Below are 19,887 nucleotides of genomic sequence, written 5' to 3'. Positions count from 1 at the left end.
GTGTTGAATACAGTGTAGATAATACACGCATCAGCCACATGCTCTGCATTTTCCACGCTGATCATGATTTCTATTATTCCATCCCATTGTCAGTCCATATGTTCTGAAAACTATAGTATCTTTAGCATTAATACTAAATTTTAGCCATATTTCATGCATTTAATTTTAATTCCTGGTGGTGTATAACCAACAAAATGATATCTTTGTAAATAAAGCACACTCAGTGAACATCTTTGCACATCATTTCAGATTCTTTAGTCCGGCATTAAGGCCTTTCATGGTCTGGCCCCTGCTGGCCTCCTGTGTCATCTGTCAGCATTTGCCCCTTACACTCCATGCACCAGCCGAGAGGAGTCATTTGAGTTCTCCCATCATCTCTCACTTCACCTCTAGCCTTTTTGCACATGCTGTTCTCTTTGCCTTAAATGCTATTCCTTATCCTCTCACTCTTGCCTTCTCTTTTTTCAATGCATGTTCCCCCATCCAATCACACACACACGTATATGCACACTCTCAGCATAGTTAACACCTGCTCCTCTTTCAGGCTCTGCTTCAATGTCACCACTTCTGGCGAGTCTTCCTTGACCCTCTCCAAACTGGCTTTAGTCACCTGTCCTCTGTGCTCTTCTCAGCCCCTGTGTCAACCCTCATCTCAGCACTCATCCCAATACAGTAAATAGTCTTTTGGGTGACTGCTTAGGATCTCATCCTGTTTGATTTCTATACACTTTGGAAAACTTGATAGAGGTAGGCATATCTTTGGGAAGTAATGAGTTAGGTGTAACATCTGAGGTCATTTATATCACTCATTTTTATGGTTGCTGGTTTACCTCCCACATTAGAATGTGAGCTCCAGGAAAGCAGGGGTGCGGCCTGTCCCAATCACCTCATAGTTCCAATGCCTCGGTAGTCATTCATTCACTTATTCATTCATTCAACAAATACTTACTGAGTATGTAACCTACTCCATACCAGGGGCTGTGCTCATACTGGATATTCAGATCTGAATAAAAGAGATCTGATACCTGCTCTCGTGGAGCTTACAGTTCAGCACTGGAGACTGACATTAATCAAAATATCTTAAAAGTCAACTATAATGCCAAACCATGCTAAGTGCCATGGAGGAAATGTATAGAGGAAAGTGATAAAGGGTGACAAAGAGGAAATATTTAGGGTGAACAAGGAAGGCTACTCTGGGCGGTGACATTTAAACTGTGACATGACGGATGAGAAGGAGCTGGTCATGCAAAGAGGCAGGGTGTAAGGAGAGAAAGAGAGCACATTTTAGGTACTCAGTACATTTTTGGTGAATGAATTAATGAATGACTCATGCATATTTAAATGAATTTTGCTGCAAAGACTTTTGTCATGAAGGGTCACTTGTAACGGAAAGAATCACCACTGATCTCTGTGTTTTCTATCTTGGATTTTCCTCTACAGGCAGCCCTGGACTATCAGTGGTCTAACATCAGTTCTTCAGCTGGTAGTCCTTGAGATTATGGCAGATGCTTACAGCAAGGAGTGCCCCTACTCAGCCATCCACTCAGCCCACTTCTTTTTTTTTTTTTTCTGGTGAGGACGATTCGCCCTGAGCTAACATCCCTTGCCAATCTTCCTCAGCAGAAAGAGGAAGATTGGCCCTGAGCTAACATCTGTTGCCAATCTTCCTCAGCAAAAAGAGGAAGATTGGCCCTGAACTAACATCCGTGCCCATTTTCCTCTATTTTGTACTTGGGATGCCGCCCACAGCATGGCTTGATGAGCAGTGTGTAGGTCCAGGCTCGGGATTCGAACCTGCGAACCCCAGGCCACCAAAACAGAGTGTGCTAACTTAACCACTATTCCACCGGGCCAGCACCCTCAGCCTGCTTCTTAACAGGCCTCAATGCAGATGACACAGCATCCTGGCTCCTGGCCTTGGGCAGCCTCCCAACCTGGCAACTCCTTTCTAGGAGACTCCCTTCCAGCAATAAATAGCCTTTTATATGACTACTTAGGAATTTGTTCTATCTGATTTCTATACACTTTGGAAAACTTGCAAGCGGTAGGCATACCCTTGGATGTGATGAAGTAGGATGTTTGTGGTCATTTCTACACACAGTTAGATATTGGATGCTTGGTCAGGAAGATAATCTGACAACACTTGGAACCTCTCTTACAAAGCTTATCACATGTTGCCTTGAATTTTATTTTTTGTGTGCCTGCCTTGTCTCACTTACTGAACTGTAAATATATTCTTTAGGGTAAAAGTGTGCTTTTTATACATTCTCTGTCTCCCGTTATTGACTTGCCCATAGTAGACATTCAAGACCTGCATGTTTGGAGTAAATTTTCCTGTGAGGAAGTTTATTGGGGCTTTTCTCATTGAATTATATTCTTGGAAATTCTTCACTAAGTTCAAGGGCAGTTTGGGATGTAGTGGATTTTCTTTCTGTGTGGCCCATCCATAATGTGGCTGTATCAGTCAGGGGTTCAATCAGAGAAGCAGAACCACAAGGATGTGTATCTATCTATAAAGAGGTTTGATTCAGGGATCTGACATCACACAGTGTGGGAGCTGGTGAAGCCATCTCTGTAAGGTAATTGTCTTTGTGTTTGGTGCTGAGGCTTGAAGTACACAGGGCAGGCAGTTGGGAAGGGAAGACGGATGTATAGTGGTGGAAAGCAAGAACATGGTGGAACCCATGAGGATGGACTGAAACCCATGTCAGTACTTGTTGCCTTGACCTTGACATCATGGCTGTCCTGCAGAGGCCAGGACACTTTGTCACAGAGCTAAAAACATACACACCTGGTCCAGAAGTTGAAGAAACTAACTGAAGGAGGATACAGGGAAAGATGCAGCAGTTGCACGCCCAGCCACACTCTCACACCAACAAGGTGAGTCAGCAGATAAGCAACAAGATATGTGAGCTGCAACATGGTTGCTGCTTCCCTTCTGCCCTCCAAATCTCCCGCAAGAATCTCTCTTGTGGACCACTCTAATCGAAACATACAGGAAAGGGAATACTGGGAAATGTAGTTCAGCCTGGGCAAGTGGGCTCATTACAAAGCCAACACAATGTCCTTGGCTCAGCCCCCACTCTTTGGAGCCCATAAGCTATCAAATGCTTATTACTCCCTTACAGTAGAAAACAATAACTGTTTCCAACAATGCTGCTTGAGTGTGTCCGAGTTGCCTGTTTGACTGACTCAGCCTCAGTGTACTTTGATCCAAACAGTGTCACTCCTTTAAATATGTCACAGTCACATCCCTCAGAGAGATGCCATTTTACTGACCTGATAAGGTGATTTTCTTCTGCAGCGTGTAAACTTTTTTTGTTTATTTGTTGCTATTGTTTATAATGAGGGCCTTTCCTTGGGTGGTTTTGCTGATGAAGCAAAATGTGTCTGGTATCTTGTCCCTCTTAATCGTTCTTCAGGGGCTCTACAGTATTACAGGGGAGTTGTTCAAAAATGAAACATAGACTCGCTATTCGGGGCAGGTGATACTGGTGATTGAAGGAAATTGTACCTTTGTGGAGAATTTATTCTGGAAGACCTTTTATCTGACTTTCAGGATTTCTGAGGGAATCTTTAGAGCTGGTTGAGGCATTGAGGTAGCCCTGACAGGACACGTACCTGTGCATGCTCACACACACGTGTGCACACACACACACACACACACAGAGAGAGAGAGAGAGAGAGAGAGAGAGAGAGAGAGAGAGAGAGAGAAGGAAACACAGTGGGTAAGCTTTGCTAGCATAGCCCTTCCAATTTGGTGGCTGGAAAGAGAAGACAAGATGGGGGTGGACCTTTTGCAAGATTTCAGCAGAGAGGATCCTGGCAGGTTGCCTACTAGCAGGGAATGTGCAGTTTACAGGTATCGCCACAAGATGGTGCAGTGACTGTGCACATGGTGTATGTACACTCCAGCAGGGGAAATCGAGGCCCTCTAAACATTCAGCCTTTTTTGTTTTTCCATATGAGGCTTAAGCACTGGGAAGATAGCAAATGTGGAAGGGAGCTAGGGAATTTGAATGTTTTACCAAATATTATCCACAGTGTTTGAGAATGAAGAAAACCTATTTACAGCCATACGTGGCTCTGAAATCCTGGTGACGGGTACCGGGTATGCAATCTGTAAATCTGTCAGCTAATTATGAACTCTTTGCTTTGTCAGTTATACAGAAAGCTAATAAACTGTGGTGTAATTTGGCACTTTTTATACGACAGATTCTATTGCCACTGGATATGCTCAATGGGCTGTGGAGTGGAATGGGACACAGAGTTTTCATCCCTCTAACTACAGACTTTTCTCTTGAGGCCTGGATTATGAGGTTCATTTACTTTATGCCACTTAAGTCCTGTACAGGGCAGTGAAAGAACAGCCGTCCAAGATGGCTTAAGAGTCTCAATTCATGTAAGTGTTGCTGTCTCATCTGTTTAGGGCTTAACGGAGGTAGATGGGTTCACAGTACCCGTTAGCAGCACGATTCCTAAAGGCAGGCATATGACCTGGAGGGCCTGGCTAGAATTTCATAAAAGATAGGATTTCAAAGTGATAGCAAACTATCTTTAAGTGCTTTAGAAAAGAATGCGCAACTCAACAGGTAAAGCCTGGCTTGGTTTTAATTTACACACTGCTCAGAAAGATTAATTGTATGTACATAAAAGAGAGTGTAAAATGGGATAAATTTTATTTTATTTAAAAATAAAACAATTTAATGATGTAATTTTTAAAAATTGTTGGCTTTCTTCATGGAAAATCCTATATAAAGATAGTTTTAAGATGCTACAAAAGACAAAAGACAAGTGACAGTCTAGAAGAAAATTAACTATACCACATACGACAAAGGGTTAATAACCACAATTACAAAGAACTCGTAAATCAATACGGAAAAGATAAACAAGCCAATAGCCAAATGAATAATGGTATTTGAATAAGCAAATTAAAGAAGAAATATAAAATAATTAACATACGAAAATATGCTCAATCTCACCGGGGAATGTAAAATAGTCCATAAATACTGGTAATAGGGAAATGCAGATTCAAACAAAAAAATAGCATCTTTTTTGCCTCTCAGGGGAAAAGATGATAATACACCAGGTTGTTGGTGATGTAGGGAAATTTGGCGGCTTCTATCAAAACTTCTAATGTGTATGCCAAGAAATTCTGCTTTTAGGAATGTCTCCTGTCCTATAGAAATACTCAATGTGTGCCCAAATTCATGTATATAAAGATGCTCATCACAGCATTGTTCATGCTGGAGAAGATGGAAAACAATGCAATTGTGCATCAGGCCGGTGGTTAAATCAACTGGCATATCAATACCAGGGGATATGCAGTTATTAAAAGGAATGAGGCAGAACTACATATACTAACATGAGCCAATCTCCAGTCTATGTAGTTAAAAGAATGTGTGTGTATGTGTTTGTATGTAAATATTACAGAAACAGATCTGGGAGGATACACTCCAAACTGATAACACTAATTAGCTCTAGCTCTATGGAGGGGATTTGGATTGGCGATGTGAAGGAACACTACTATATTTTGCTTTATATACTTCTCTCTATATTTTTAATAATAAGCAGGTATTAACGTATTATGAAATTTAAAAATAAATTTATTTTAAAAGATATAACTAGGATTATAAAAGTTACAATTTCCCTTCTCAAAGCTTCACAGGTGTCCAAACAATCCTCAATAACAAATCCAAAAGCTAAGACCTACGTGAGATGGAGATTAACAACTGCGTGCTCCTAATACCCCTTAATTTTGTTCTTTTCAGGCTCACAGAATTCACTTTTATTATGAGTTTTTCCTGGCTGCCTTCTGGCAGTAGCTCGCCAAGGGACAATGTGAGGGTTTGAGGTGAGGAGCAAGGGAGATGGCTAGAAAATCATGTTTTTCTTTCCTTCAGCCTCCTTTGTTGCCTTAACTAATTGAAAAATGTTTTCCTCTTTACCTTTTGTGTCCTTTCTTATTTTAGGACTTTCCAAATTGCACTTATACACAAGCATGCACTTTTTAGTACTTGTCATTAGAATTTTGTGATCTGGTTAGATTTGGACTTTTGTAAAAGCATTTCAATTTACTTTCCAGGGATCTGGGGAATTGGCACTTCAGCCAAATCGACTTCTTGCTCTCCCTCCTTTCTTTCCAGGGACTAATAATGACATACTCCATTCCTGGACCCACAGAATTGCCTCACACTTCCCTCATGACCACCTGGGGTCTTCTATCATGTCTTTTGGTTTGTTAAAAACATATGCTTTCTTATATTGCGTTTTGTTTAATGTTCTTGATTTCTGAGTATCGTATATGCCCTTGCACCATGGTAGCGTCCATCAAGGCTCCATCCACATTCAACTCCTTCACTATTTACCCTCAGAGGAAAAATTGCCATGATGAATGATATATATTTTATCTGATTATTTCACCTTCCTTGCTGAGCTGTTGCCTTAAACACACTCCTAAGGCAGATTTAGCAATTTGCGTCCTGGTGTACATTTTTTACAACAGGCATATAGATTGCTAGTCACACATCACCATCAGATTCTGACCTGCAGTCATATTTGTAAATGACTTTTCAGCCTTTTCCACTAGCTCCCCTGATCTGTATATCTATAAAGAACTCCTCTGAGATCCTCATCATTTATTTGCTCTCCCATCTTAACTCCCTATGACCTCCTTTTTGTCTTATCCTCGAAAATACTATGTGTCAAAGACTGGTGTCTTATCTTCCTCTGCCCATCTTTCATATCCTCTTCTAGATCTATTATCTTTTGCTGTTGGAGGTGGAGGTTAAAAATAGCTACCATCTATCACGTAATTTCTTATCTCTTGGTTAAAAGTCTTCATTACAGTATTTTCCTGTAATTAACAGGCATATTTTGTCTTCCACCCACTGAAGTATTGATGAAAATATTAAGTAGTGTCAGCCTTAGGTCAGTTCCTTGAGAAACACAGTGCAGTGTGCTTCCCTGCCTCTGCTTCTTATTGAACTATCAAAAACTAGTTTGTCAATATCATCCTCTAGTGCCGATTGTATACTGTCTGAACCATATTTTTCAAGCTGGTTAATGAATAGGTCATGGCTGGGAGCAGAATCAAAAGGCTTTCTAAGGTCAATATATATTATGTTGTTTGCTACCCCAAATCCATTAGGCTTGTCATCTGTTACCAACAAAAATTACATTGGGTCAGCAGGATTTTTTTTCTTCATAATGTAGTGTTGATTGTTACTCAGCACCCTGTACTGTTCTTACTTTTCTTTTTATTTATATTGTGGAATTATTTTTTAAATGTTGTCCTGTGAGTAAAATTAGGTTTATTTTACCTTTCATGTCTATGTTGACTCTTTACCCTTTCTTAAAAGATAGGTGGTGCCTTTGTCTTTTTTTTTTGATCTCCAGGAACTCTGCCTTCCAAGAATTTCCAGACATTAGTGGAATGCATTAGTTCGTCAAAGAATCTAGATGATTCTTTAAACACTTTAGGATGAAAGTCCTAAGAGACTATTTTTAATGCTCAGTATAAATTCAGATTGCTCAGTATCACAAGACGAGGTGGCCGAGTGGTTAAGGCGATGGACTGCTAATCCATTGTGCTCTGCACGCGTGGGTTCGAATCCCATCCTCGTCGGCTGGCTGAGATTGCTCAGCATCAATTCTATGCACGTGGAGCTTTAGGCAGCCCATGTTACCTGCTGTGATTGTGTGTGTGTGTGGATTAAAGTTTCTTTTTACTTTAATGTCATATTTTCAACTACCTTCCCACACAAAGAGCCACACTGTTTCCTCTTTCAAACAATATATATTTTCCTATATATCTGTTGCTAGCAGGATCTTATTCTATGCTTTGGCTCTCCCCATTTTATCTTTAAATGTAGCTGTTTCAAATCTTTTGTGGGCAGGAGAAAGGTATTAAGAAATAAATCTACTCCCTAAATGATCACATAGGTAGTTTTGTTACAATCCACTTATGCCCAGGACTGCAATTGTTAGCTCCAGGAAATAGTGCTGGGGAGGAGGATAATGCCTGAGAAAGCCCCTTCTAATCCTACAGTGGGGCTTGGCATCCAGAGTTTAAACGACTACTCTTCAGTTACATAAACTCCATGCGTTTTCTCTGCAGAGTGTGATAAGTCTTTTAAAATAAGTATATAATAGGAAGGTGTTCTCCGGCCTTTGCTGTTTAGATTTCGCCTTCCTTTATACCACGATGCTTTTTTCATTAATGTAAGTAAAGTGTAAAAATTAGGGAAGTAATTTTGTGGATGCAAGCATACCGTCCAACCCATGTTCATATTTTGGCAGACAAAAAAACTTATGAGCCAGGCTTTGTGCTAAGCTGTTTTATGCAATTAACTCCTATTTTTGACTTGGAGTAAATGGAAATTCAGAGAAGCTAAGTGAATTGCCCAAAGTCGCACAAGTAAAGAGTGGCAGAGGTGGCCACTCATTAATAGGACTGGAGTTGGGCAGTCCAAGAGTCTGAGATAATATTTTTGACATTTTATTGTCCGTGAAATCAGCATCCATCTGATCTATGAAATTTATGAAATCAGCATCCATCAACAATTTATGGCATATTAAATTCTGTTAAATAGAGTATTTTAAATAAACAGTATTGTTTCTATCATAAAATAGTTGTATGCTCATATTAGAAAATTCGGGAAAAAATTCACACCCAAGCCCCACCATTTTGTTATATTCCCCTTCAATCTTTCCTTTATGCATAATTTTTCTTATGATTTGTTTGTTTTACATGGTTATGAGAATACTCTACATGCAATTTTGTATACTTTAAAAGTTTTATTTTTATAGCATAAACATTTTTCCTGCTGTGTTATTTTTAAAAGGCTACTTGATAATCAAATGAATGGCTTGTATAATTTACTTAGCCTTTTCCACATGATTTAGCATTTAGGCTGTTTTGTTTTCATTATTATAAATATCACTGTATTTAAATTTTTCATTCATAAAGCTTTACTCTATTTTGAATGATTTCACAGAAATGAAATTATTGGATCAAAGAATGTGAACCTCTTTAAAGTTTTTGATAAATGCTGTCAAGATTGATTTCTGAGCTGGTTGTACCAATCAACAACGTCAGAGCATGAGAAATGAATATCAAGCAAGAAATATTTCCATAGCCACCTGAAGGCGTGCCTGCGTTTTCACTATTTGACTCATTTGTAGACTCATAGAAGGCTAAAGCCAGAAGGGATTCTGGGAATTATATACTATAATCTTTCTTTGTATAGGCAGAAACACAAAGAGCTTGTGATTGATGCAAGTTCTCCTAGGGAGTTAGAAGAAGAGCCAGGAATTGAAACTGGGGCACTTGACTTCCAATTACATGTTTTTTTCCACTACTATTCCACAAATTCCCATCCTGAAATCCTGCCACCTTTTCCATCTTATAAGGATCCCATGAGTATTTGCTTTTTTAGAAAGTGTTATAGAAAGAGGGAAAAAGCTAGACACAGACATGGGTTACTGATGCTGGAGTGCCTGGCCCTGGTGAGGAAAACAGTTTGGACAAGGAGGTCTTCTTGGTCATGTTCCGTTGCACCATGTAGACTGCCAACACACAAGGCTAACTGTATTCAGAAATGGTTCAGAGAGAAGCTTCACTCTGTTCTTCTGACATCAGGTAGTCATTCAGTTCTTTTCATGGGCTTACTGTGGGGCGTCTCAGAAGTAGAAAACACAATTCTGCCCTTAGAGATCTAACAGTGGAGTGGAGAAGGCAAGAATTGTGTTCATGACAAAAATAAAGGCATGCTAGAGTGTATACCATGAATAATTCAGGCTATAAGGAAATTTTAGAGTGGATGTATGTAGAGAAGCTTCTGCACTGGAGTTGAGTAGAGCAAGCCTTTAACAGATGGGCAGGATGTGGATGGGCTGTAAGAAAGGAGGCATTCTCCCTTTAACTAAGTTGAGAGGGTATGGGTGGCCCATAGTGAGGATCTAGCCATGGTCAGGGAGAGACTCAGGTTAGAGGAAAAGAGGTCTCTAGAAGTACTTGAGAACATCCAGTCCATCTGCCTCGTTGACTAGATAATAATAACCACAGCAAACATTTATATCACACCAAGTACTGTCCTAAGTCCTTTACAGATATTAAATCATTTAATCTTTATCAAAACTCTATAATAATTATCCCCATTTTACAGATGAGGAAACTTAGACATGGGACATTACATAACTAGCCCACAGTCACACAGCTAGTAAGCGGTGGTGTGGTATTTGAACCCAAGCAGTCTGGCAACAGAGTTCATGTTCTTAACACCATTGTTGTGCTGCCTTACATGTGGGAAAGAAAATCAAGGGTCAAAGAAGGGAAACGGTCTACCTGCTTGAGGCCACCCAGCAAGTTAACACCAGAGTTGGTATTAATGTCCACGTTAGTGAGCTTTCCTCTCTTCTCATTGTAGCTTGGGCCATTTAGTGTATTCGAGCAGCTAACGCGGAATCAAAGTGCTGGCAGGTAACCAACCAGAACGTATATCCCTCCTATTAAAGTGAAGTGGACCACTCTGTTACCCGAGGCTTCCTCATTGCTCGGCAATAATCTGAGTAAGACACCTGGGGCTGAGAAGGGTTCCCCATCCCCTGGCTAGAGAGGCTACATGGCCTCATTGGTGGCACTGGCAGAATTGCTGCTTGCTGACACCACTCTTGTATTCTATCCCACCAACATATAAACAGACGTTTCCTTACCGCCACAGCATTGTTGGGGCATGCTTCCAAAAATCAATGAGTAATAGCTTTCTACTGCTTTATGATCTCCTCCCTAGACAGCTCCCCTTTTTTTTTGAATCTAGAATCATGCTGAGGAATAGTGGCAGGGAAGTAGGGGAAGGAGAAGGGAAGCAGCAGAGCCTTTGTGAAGATTCTGGAGACAAGTGACTCAGAATTCTGAAACTTTTCTGAGAAACCCATTTGCCAAATCAGCAGACACTTGACTGATTTATGCCCCCTGTTCTCAGGCTTTATCACTGAGCTGCTACAGCAGCTTTCCAACTGGCCTTCCTGTCTCCAATCTTGATCGTCTGATTCAATCCCCATACTTCTGCCAAAGAGATCTTTCTATAATACAGAACTGATCATGTCACTCCCTCACTGTAAAGTCTTAATGCCTGAGCTCGGCCTTCAAAGCCTTGTGGGACTTGGGCCCTGCTTATTCCTCTAACCTAGTTTCTCTCACTCCCCAGACACATCTCAGCTGCACTGAATAGTCCATGGCCCCCCAAACTCCTCATGGCTTTTCACGTCTCAGAGGGTCTCAGTACAGCAGAGTGAGTCTGGGCTTTGGAGCCAGCATGCCTGGGCACTCCAGTCCCAAGTTTATCACTTACGTGGCTCTAGTGAACCTATAAAGTCTCAGTTTGCTCATCTGTAAAATGTGCATAATGATGCCTACTTTACAGGGTTGTCTGGGGACTTGAAATAACATAGAAAGCATCTACTATAGTGCCTATAACATAGCAGGTACTCAAAAGAAAGGTGTGATAATCATGATGATGCCATTTTTGTCTCTGAGCCTTTGTGCGTGCTAATCCCTCTGTATAGAATGCCCTAACCCCCTTTCTTGGTTAACTTTATTTACCCTTCACAATTCAGTGTAAACATCACCTCTCTCAGGGAGTTTTCCTAGGCCCTCACTCCTTGTCTCCTCCTGTATGGTCTCCTCCTTTGTGCTTCCGTAGCACCCTGCGCTGAGATGAGTGACAGTGCATTTCCTATCCAGGTGTTAGTCATGTGGTTCCTTCACTGTCTAAAATTTCAGATGCCCAAACTCTGCAGGCCACTGCTCTGAAAATTCATTCCAAACACAATCTTGCTCCTTTTTTATTTCCCAAAAATGAATGTTTAAAAGTGCTCATATTTGAGTCCCCTCTCTTCCATTAACTGAAGGTGAATATTCCCATTTCTTCTTTACCGTCCTCTTCAATGAGTGCTGTCCCTGTACTGCGAATTGGCATTAGGTGTCTCCCATACTTTATTCTATTCATTCCTCTTAAGAACTCTGCAAAGTTCTAGTCCTCTTTACAGATAGGAACACTGAGGCTCAGAGGATTTATATAAGTTGTCCAAAGTCACAGCTGGAAGCCTCATGTGGTGCCCTGCCTGACGAAAAGTTGCATATAGATCTTTCACGTTTGTGTGCGGGGCAGTGGCAGTTGATAGGGATAACCATTTGGAGGCAGGACCAAGAAACATTAGTCCTCCAGGCCCTGCCCCTCACTGACTGTGTGAGCATGGCACACTTAATTCCCCTCTGTTGCCTCATTTCCTCATCTGTAAAATGTGGATAATAACAGAACCAACTTCATAGAGTTATTGATAGAATGAATTCTGTCAGCACATTTAAAATATTTAGAACAGTATTTGGCACATGGTAAGCACTCAATAAATGTTAGCCATTATTTTTAGGAAACAGAGGAGGTGAGGTAAACTTATTAATAATATTATTGCTGCTAATAAATCCAGTGGAGAATCACTGCATAGCAGCTTCAAGTTAAGTCAGGAAAGGGGTTTGGGCACTGGGAGGGCATCGTGACCTAGGCAGGGTGTCAGCAGTTGCCAATGCCAGAAGCAAGAGTCAAAAACCAAGAAGGCAGTTGAAATAGTGACAAGTCTTGAGATAAACGACTTGGTCATTTTATCCTTTCACAGAGAGGCCAAGCCAGTTAGAGGCACACCCCAGCCTTTGGAAGGTAGAGTTAAATAAGTGCTGGGGATTTTGAAAGAGATGATAGCTTCAATGATTGGGAATGTCTCAGAAGTAATACACAGTCACTGTGGAAAAATAGAAACCATGGAGACACAAAAAGAAGTTTAAAAAGCAGTTAAAGGGGCCAGGCCAGTGGCATAGTGCTTAAGTTTGGCATGTTCTGCTTCAGGGGCCTGCGTTCAAGGGTTTGGATCCCGGGTGCCGACCTACACCACTCATCAGCCATGCTGTGGCAGTGACCCACATACAAAATAGACAAGGATTGGCACAGATGTTAGCTCAGGGCTAATCTTCCTCAGCCAAAAGAAAAAAGCAATTAAATATAACCACTGTTAATATTTTTATGTTTATCTTTCTATATTTTTTACTACGCATACATAATGTTTTAACAAAATGGAAATCATGCTGTAAATACAGGTTTTGTAACCGGTTTTTCTTAAATTAAAAATACATCTTGAATATCTTTTCATGTCATAAAGTATTCCTCCACAATATGATTTCTCATACCTGTCAGAATGTAATTCTGATTATACAATCACAAATGATCATGATAAGAAAGAATAGAGGGAGGTACCCCAAGAAATGGGGGCATTCATGTGGGGAGCTCGTGGATATGTTCACCTTTGAAAAAGGATGCATTCAAAACCTGCAGGACAGGATTCCAAGCATTGCATCTCAGTGTCATCTGCAAATTGGATCATTTTGTCTTTCAGATATTTTTCCACTCGTTGACTGTGGCAGTCATGATAACGTGCATTGCAGACCTCCAACTACAGAGAACATAACTGACCAAGGGCCCTGGCTGCTGTGCTCTGAGATCCTCTGCTGAATTTGCCCTCTCACCTTCGTTTCACAGGCTCAGTCTTACATTGCAGTCTGAGGCCACTCCCAGCCTCTCTGGCTGCCAACCCATTTTCTCTTACAGGTGTCTCCTCTAATGAAATCCTTGCACATTTAGTCCCCTCTCTGTATCTGCTTCTTGCAGGACCTCGACACACCGATTAAAGGGGAACAGATGAGGGCCGGGGTCAGAGGCCACCCGTACATGTGAGTAATCTCACTGCAGGCTGCCACCGAGCCGTCCGACGAGGATGCTGACCCATAATGATCCTAAAATCCTCTGGGTGCTGATCCACCTCTACGTGGTCAGAGCCATTGCTGGGGCTGGCAGGAACCAAATCTACCTCTTGGGTATTGACAACTAAGGCTTTGTAGAAAATAGTTTTCTCTTTTAAATTGCAGGTGTCCTAGCTCAATTATGGTTTATGAAACTAACCAATTCTACTCGAAGGCCAGCCTGAATGAGCAGCTACAAGCCAACTCAGATGATAGCATCAGTCCATCCAGCTCTTTGGTCAAAGTTATTGCTCTCAATATCACCACTGCCCTTGCCCATAATTATAATAAGAGCTAACATTTATCGAGCACTTAATTTGTGCCAGGCAGCATGCCAAACACCGTACATGGATTATCTTATTTGATTCTTATAACTGCTCTATAAGGTAGGTCCTATTTTTTTCCCCCTAGAGAAGTTAAGTGTTTGCTGAAGGCCGCATAACCAATAAATGGCAAAATTTAAAATCGGGTCAATCTCATTTCACAGCCTGTGCTCTTAACGACCAGAACTGAGCACACCTGCCAGTGATATGGCCCGGTCAGGACCTCAGGCTTGACTCACTCGACCTGATTGCTTAGTAGTGACCTTCCTCAGCCTCCAATCTCGCTCAGGGGTGGGAGGTGGTGCTGGATGGGGTGGACTTGGACGAGGGCTTGGGTCTCAATTCTCCTGCAGGGAAGTTTGTAGCTGAGAAGACAGCAGGAATATTCTAATCCTGATGAGCCAGGGTAAAGGAGCTGGGATTAGAGGAAAGCCTGTCTATTTTACTCTTTACATTTGGGGACACCATGCTCATGAATGATCTAATTGAGCAATCTTGGGCTACAAGTACAAAAAGTAAACAGAAATTATTTAGGCAGGAATTTTTTCCCCCAAAAGTCCAGAGTGGTTTTACCCAGAGACAAAGTCCTCATTTGTTCCGTTAATACCACTTCATGGCATCGTGACTGCCTTAATTGCTGCCAGTCCTCCTGTGGCTGATGAAGTATCTGTTCTCTTATGACCTGTGGGATGCACAAGAATTAGCATAATAGCACCGCCTCCACCCCCGTGGCAACTCAGCCAGCACCCAGGCACACACAGACGGTCATTTGCGTCAATTACGAAACTACTGTGTGTCTCTTCAGCCACTCAGCCCACGCTGATGCTAGGTGCTTGTTAATTCAGTCTCAGAGCCACGGCTGGAACCAATGGCTGCTCCTGCTCCTGCTGTGCTCTTCCTTCCCGGCTTCTCCATTTCAGCAGTGTGGGGACTTAGCTGCTCGTGCTTCAGTGAGTTCCCTCCTGAGTTGACACTGAAGTCAAAGTGGGCTAGTGGCTGGGTCCCCACACCAGTGGCAAATAAGCAAGAGGGGTCAAGTCTGCAGCTTTCTACGGAGTGGGAATCTTTGGGCAATTCAGTAAGTCCTTATTAGGCTCTTATGTATCCCTAACTGGGCTAAGTGCTGAAGGGAGGGGTGGAGAAAGGAGAAAATCCTTTTTCTTCATCATCATCATCATCATTACTGCAGTTTATCAAGTACCTACCACATAGTACTGGCATACATTATCTCAGTACTCAGAGCTGCCTTATGAGAGAGGTACTACCCCCATAGTACAGATTGGGAAACTTACTCCCAGAGTGGCCAAATCATTTATTCAAGTTCATATACAGCTCATAAATGGCTAACCTAGGAAAAGAACCAATGCTTATCCATAGGTAAATCGTGTTCTGTTTGGGATTTAAAAACATGTAAAGATAAAATAGTTTTAGTCAACATTATGAAAGAGTATATGGCAAATGACCACATGTAATAAAATCTAAGGCTACAATGCACATTGTTCATAAGTGCCATGGTAGGGGCAGGGGATGGTCAGGGAGGAGAGAAGTTCAAGAGCAGTAGATATGTCATGGAAGACTCCTGAAGAAGATGGAGTTTCAACAAAGTTTGGAAAGATGTGTAGGACCCGGATAAACAGAGGGAAAGTGGAGGAGGTCCCAGGTGGGAAGAGTAGCATTAAAGAAGGCAGGTGACAGAGAAGGAACCCGAGGAGAGCAATTGGCTGGGAGCAGAGAGTGTGTGATACAGAGCAGTGACCGTCATTTTACCCTGTTTATTATTCAATTCAACTCAACAAATATTTATTTTGGGCCTATGTGTGCTAGGCACTGGACTAGGCAAGTGGGATATTGTAGTGAGCAAAACAGATAAAAATCCCTGTTTTCTTGGAGCTTACATTCTATTATTGTCATAGCATTATTACTATTTCTATCTTATTTATTTGTTTACTTATTTATTATCTGATTCCCCACCCCTCCCAAAAATGTACGCTCTATGACAGCAGGGACTGTAGAGAACAATTTTAGTGGCCTTTCTTACTTTCATTCTCCTTTCTCCTGGCAACGGCCCCTGATTCATGATTTCGGATACACCCCAAATACGATTTTCAGCCATCTACTTGGAGTTAATATATTGACCCCATTACCTCCTCCAAGCCCGGTAGCATAGTTTACTCCCCCTCCTGCTGTTCTACTGATTGTTTCAGAGATGGGACTATAACCCAGGCTTAAGCTGGTCCAATGAAGGCAAACCTCAGGACAGACTCCCTCTTCCACGGGGCATGTGGCTGCTACAGCTATTTATGGCCAGGAGGGGAACATTTGACGCTGCTGGGGGTATCATGTGGAACTTGAAGTTAAAGCTGACACTGCTGAGGACAGGACCGAGGGACAGAAAGAACCTTGGTGACATTATTGAGTTGCTAGATCAAGCCTCATAGGAGGCTAAACCTGCCTCTAGATATTTCAGTCACATGAGCCAGTTTGAGTCAGATTTTCCCTCATTTGTAACACAAAAGGTTTGAGACAGGGATTTTGTCATCTTTATTGTTGTATCTCCAGTGTCTTCTCTAGAATAACACCTGGCACATAGTAGAAACTCAATATTTGTTTAGTGAATCCTTGATAAATGAGTGAAAAATGAGGTTAAAGAGGCAGTCACTTCTTTTCTTGCTGTTTTTTAAAATTAATATATTTGTTTAGATTTAATTTCTATGAAATACATCACACATACAAAAATGCAGGTAAGGGGCTGGCCCGGTGGCTTAGTGGTTACGTGCGCGCGCTCGCCTACTGGTGGCCCAGGTTCGGATCCTGGGTGCACACCACTGCACCACTTGTCCGGCCACGTTGAGGCAGCGTCCCACATACAGCAACTAGAAGGATGTGCAACTATGACATACAACTATCTACTGGGGCTTTGGGGAGAAAAAGGGGAAAGAAAAAAAAAGGAGGAGGATTGGCAATAGATGTTAGCTCAAGGCTGGTCTTCCTCAGCAAAAAGAGGAGGATTGGCATGGATGTTAGCTCAGGGCTGATCTTCCTCACAAAAAAAAAAATGCGGGTAAAACATAGGCATATCTTAAAGAATATTATTAAAGGGAGCACTTGTGTAACTTTCACCCCAATTAAAAAGAGAACAGTGCCAACCTCTTGGAAGCTCCCTTTGCTTCTTCCTCAACCACATTCCTCCTCTCAGTCTTCCTCACAGAGGTAACTACAATGCTGACTTTGAGTTAATTATTCCCTTGCTTATCTTTTTAGTAGTACCACCTGGGTACACATCTCTAAAGTTTAGTTTGCCTGCTTTTTCAAAGCTTTATATGAATGGAATTATACAGTATGCTTTTATGAACAGCATAGTTCACTCATTATATTTGTGAAATTGATCCACATTGCTGCATGTACCTGTAGTTCATTCACTTTAATTGCTGTGCACTATTCCATTTTAAAAATATTCTACAACCTATTCATCCACATTATTATCATTATCATCGTCATTATCATCGACATTATTATTACCGACATCAGGGCTACTTCCAGTTTTGAGCTATTACAAACAACAGTACTGTGAACCTTCCTGTGCACATCTCCTGGGACATATATGCAAAAGTCTTCAGGGTATATACCTAGGAGTGGGATCACTGGGTCATAAAGTGTGCATATGTTCATGTAGGTAACTGTTTTCTTTTTCCATTGATGGATCGATTTACATTTTAATTAGCAATGTAGGAGAGTTCCCCATTGCTCCACAGACTCACCAACCTTTGGTACTATCAGACTACTTAATTCTTGCCAATTTTGTGGGTATGTAGTTGTCTCTCATTGTGGTTTTCATTATCCTTCAGTTCAAGTTAATTTCTAATTTTCATTATAATTTATTACTTCACCCATTTAAAAATGTTTCTTAATTTACAAATGTATTTTCTAGCTATCTTTTGGTTATTGATTTCTAGCTTTATTGTATTGTTGTTAAGATAAAGCGAATTGTGTGGTTTTGAAGACTGAAAATTTGTTGAAGCTTTAAGTTTATAAAAATGTACCTTGTAAGCTTGGAAAAAAGGTGTACTTTGCAGTTTTGGCGTGTCAAGATCTCTATCTGTTCCTTAGGACAATTTGTTATATGTATTTCTTAAATATTCTATATTCTTTTTTATTTCCTGCTTATTCCATGGATTACTGAGAGAAGTGTGTTTAAAATCTCACACTGTTGTGGGTTTTTCTATTTCTCTTTATAGGCCATTTATATTTTTGAGGCTATGACATTAGGAGATAGAAATTTAGAATTGTTGTATCATTCTCGTGAATTAAGCTTATGGTCATTACAAAGTGACCCTTTTCATCTTTAGAAATACTTTGTTATTATCTACTACTTAATGAGGGAAATCATACGGTATTTGACCTTCTCCCTCTGACTTATTTCACTTTGCATAATACCCTCAATGTCCATCCATGTTGTCACAAATGTCTAGATTTCATTGTTTCTTATGGCTGAATAGTATTCCGTTGTGTATATATACCACATCTTCTTTATCCATTCGTCCCTTGATAGGCACTTAGGTTGCCTCCAATTCTTGGCTATTGTGAATAACGCTGCAATGAACACAGGAGTGCATGTGTCTTTACGCATAGGTATTTTCAAGTTCTTTGGATAAATACCCAGCAGTGGATTGGTGGTTACCAGAGGGGAAGGGGGGAGGGAGGAGGGCGAAAGGGATAATTTGGCACATGTGTGTGGTGATGGGTTGTAATTAGTATTTGGGTGGTGAACATGATGTAATCTATGCCGAAATAGAAGTATAATGATGTACACCTGAAATTTATACAATGTTATAAACCAGTTAATTCAATTAACAAAAAATTAAAAAAAAAGAAATACTTTGTGCCTCAAAGTCTATTTTTACAGATATTAACCTAGCTATACTGTATTTCTTTTTCTTTAGCATGTTCGTGGCATATCTTCTTTCCATATTTTACTTTCAACCTTTCAGTATCTTTATCTTTCTGTCGTGTCTCTTATAAACAACATTTAGTTGACCTTTTTACTAATCTAGTCTGAAGGTCTTTCTTATTACCTAGAGCTTTTAGTCCACTTATATTTGATATAATTAATGATCTCTTTGGATTTGTATCTACCATATTATTTTGTGCTTTCTAATTGTCTCAGCTCTTCTGTTTCTTTTGTACGCCTATTCTATGTTTCTTTCTCCATTATTTTAGATGGATTTAATATATTTTACATTCCACTTTCTCCTCTATTAATTTGGAATTTATAGACTGTTTCTATGCTTTTAATGATTATCCTTGAAATGGCAACGCGCATGCTTGACTTATCAAAAATATTGTGATCATATTCTTAGTCTCCTGGACAACTTTTAGACCTTATAACACTAACTACATTTACTCTTCTCCTGATATGGATAGATAGACGGAAAGACAGATATTTGCTATATATTGTTTAGTTCTATTCTGTTCTTTTGACGCCATAAAGCATTATAATTACATAATCAGTATGAGACTCCCCATCCTAGATGGCTCTGAGCTTAATCTTCTGTCACCCACACCTCAGGAGGCCATGAAAATTCAAATTGAGATTTTCCAGGTACAGTAAATGCCCTTAGTTCAGAAGTACTATGAATGCTCAGCTACCTCTCTGAGTTCCAGCCTTCACTTCACATTTTGGCCTGGCAACTACTAACTCTTTTTCCAGCTCCTTGA

At 40.7% G+C, this 19,887-nt stretch overlaps 1 non-coding gene and 1 pseudogene across 1 annotated transcript; one reads left to right on the top strand and one right to left on the bottom strand.

Moving 5' to 3' along the window:
• Positions 1–19,887, bottom strand: part of LOC131400368 (uncharacterized) — a 380,884-nt pseudogene that overhangs the window by 315,990 nt on the left and 45,007 nt on the right.
• TRNAS-GCU (transfer RNA serine (anticodon GCU)) lies at positions 7,546–7,627 on the top strand. The gene has a single exon. It is a non-coding gene; the product is annotated as a tRNA-Ser (tRNA).

This window comes from Diceros bicornis, chromosome X (assembly GCF_020826845.1).
Source record: "Diceros bicornis minor isolate mBicDic1 chromosome X, mDicBic1.mat.cur, whole genome shotgun sequence".
NCBI classification, from domain to species: Eukaryota; Metazoa; Chordata; class Mammalia; order Perissodactyla; family Rhinocerotidae; genus Diceros; species Diceros bicornis.
This window is presented reverse-complemented; position numbering and strand designations above follow the sequence as displayed.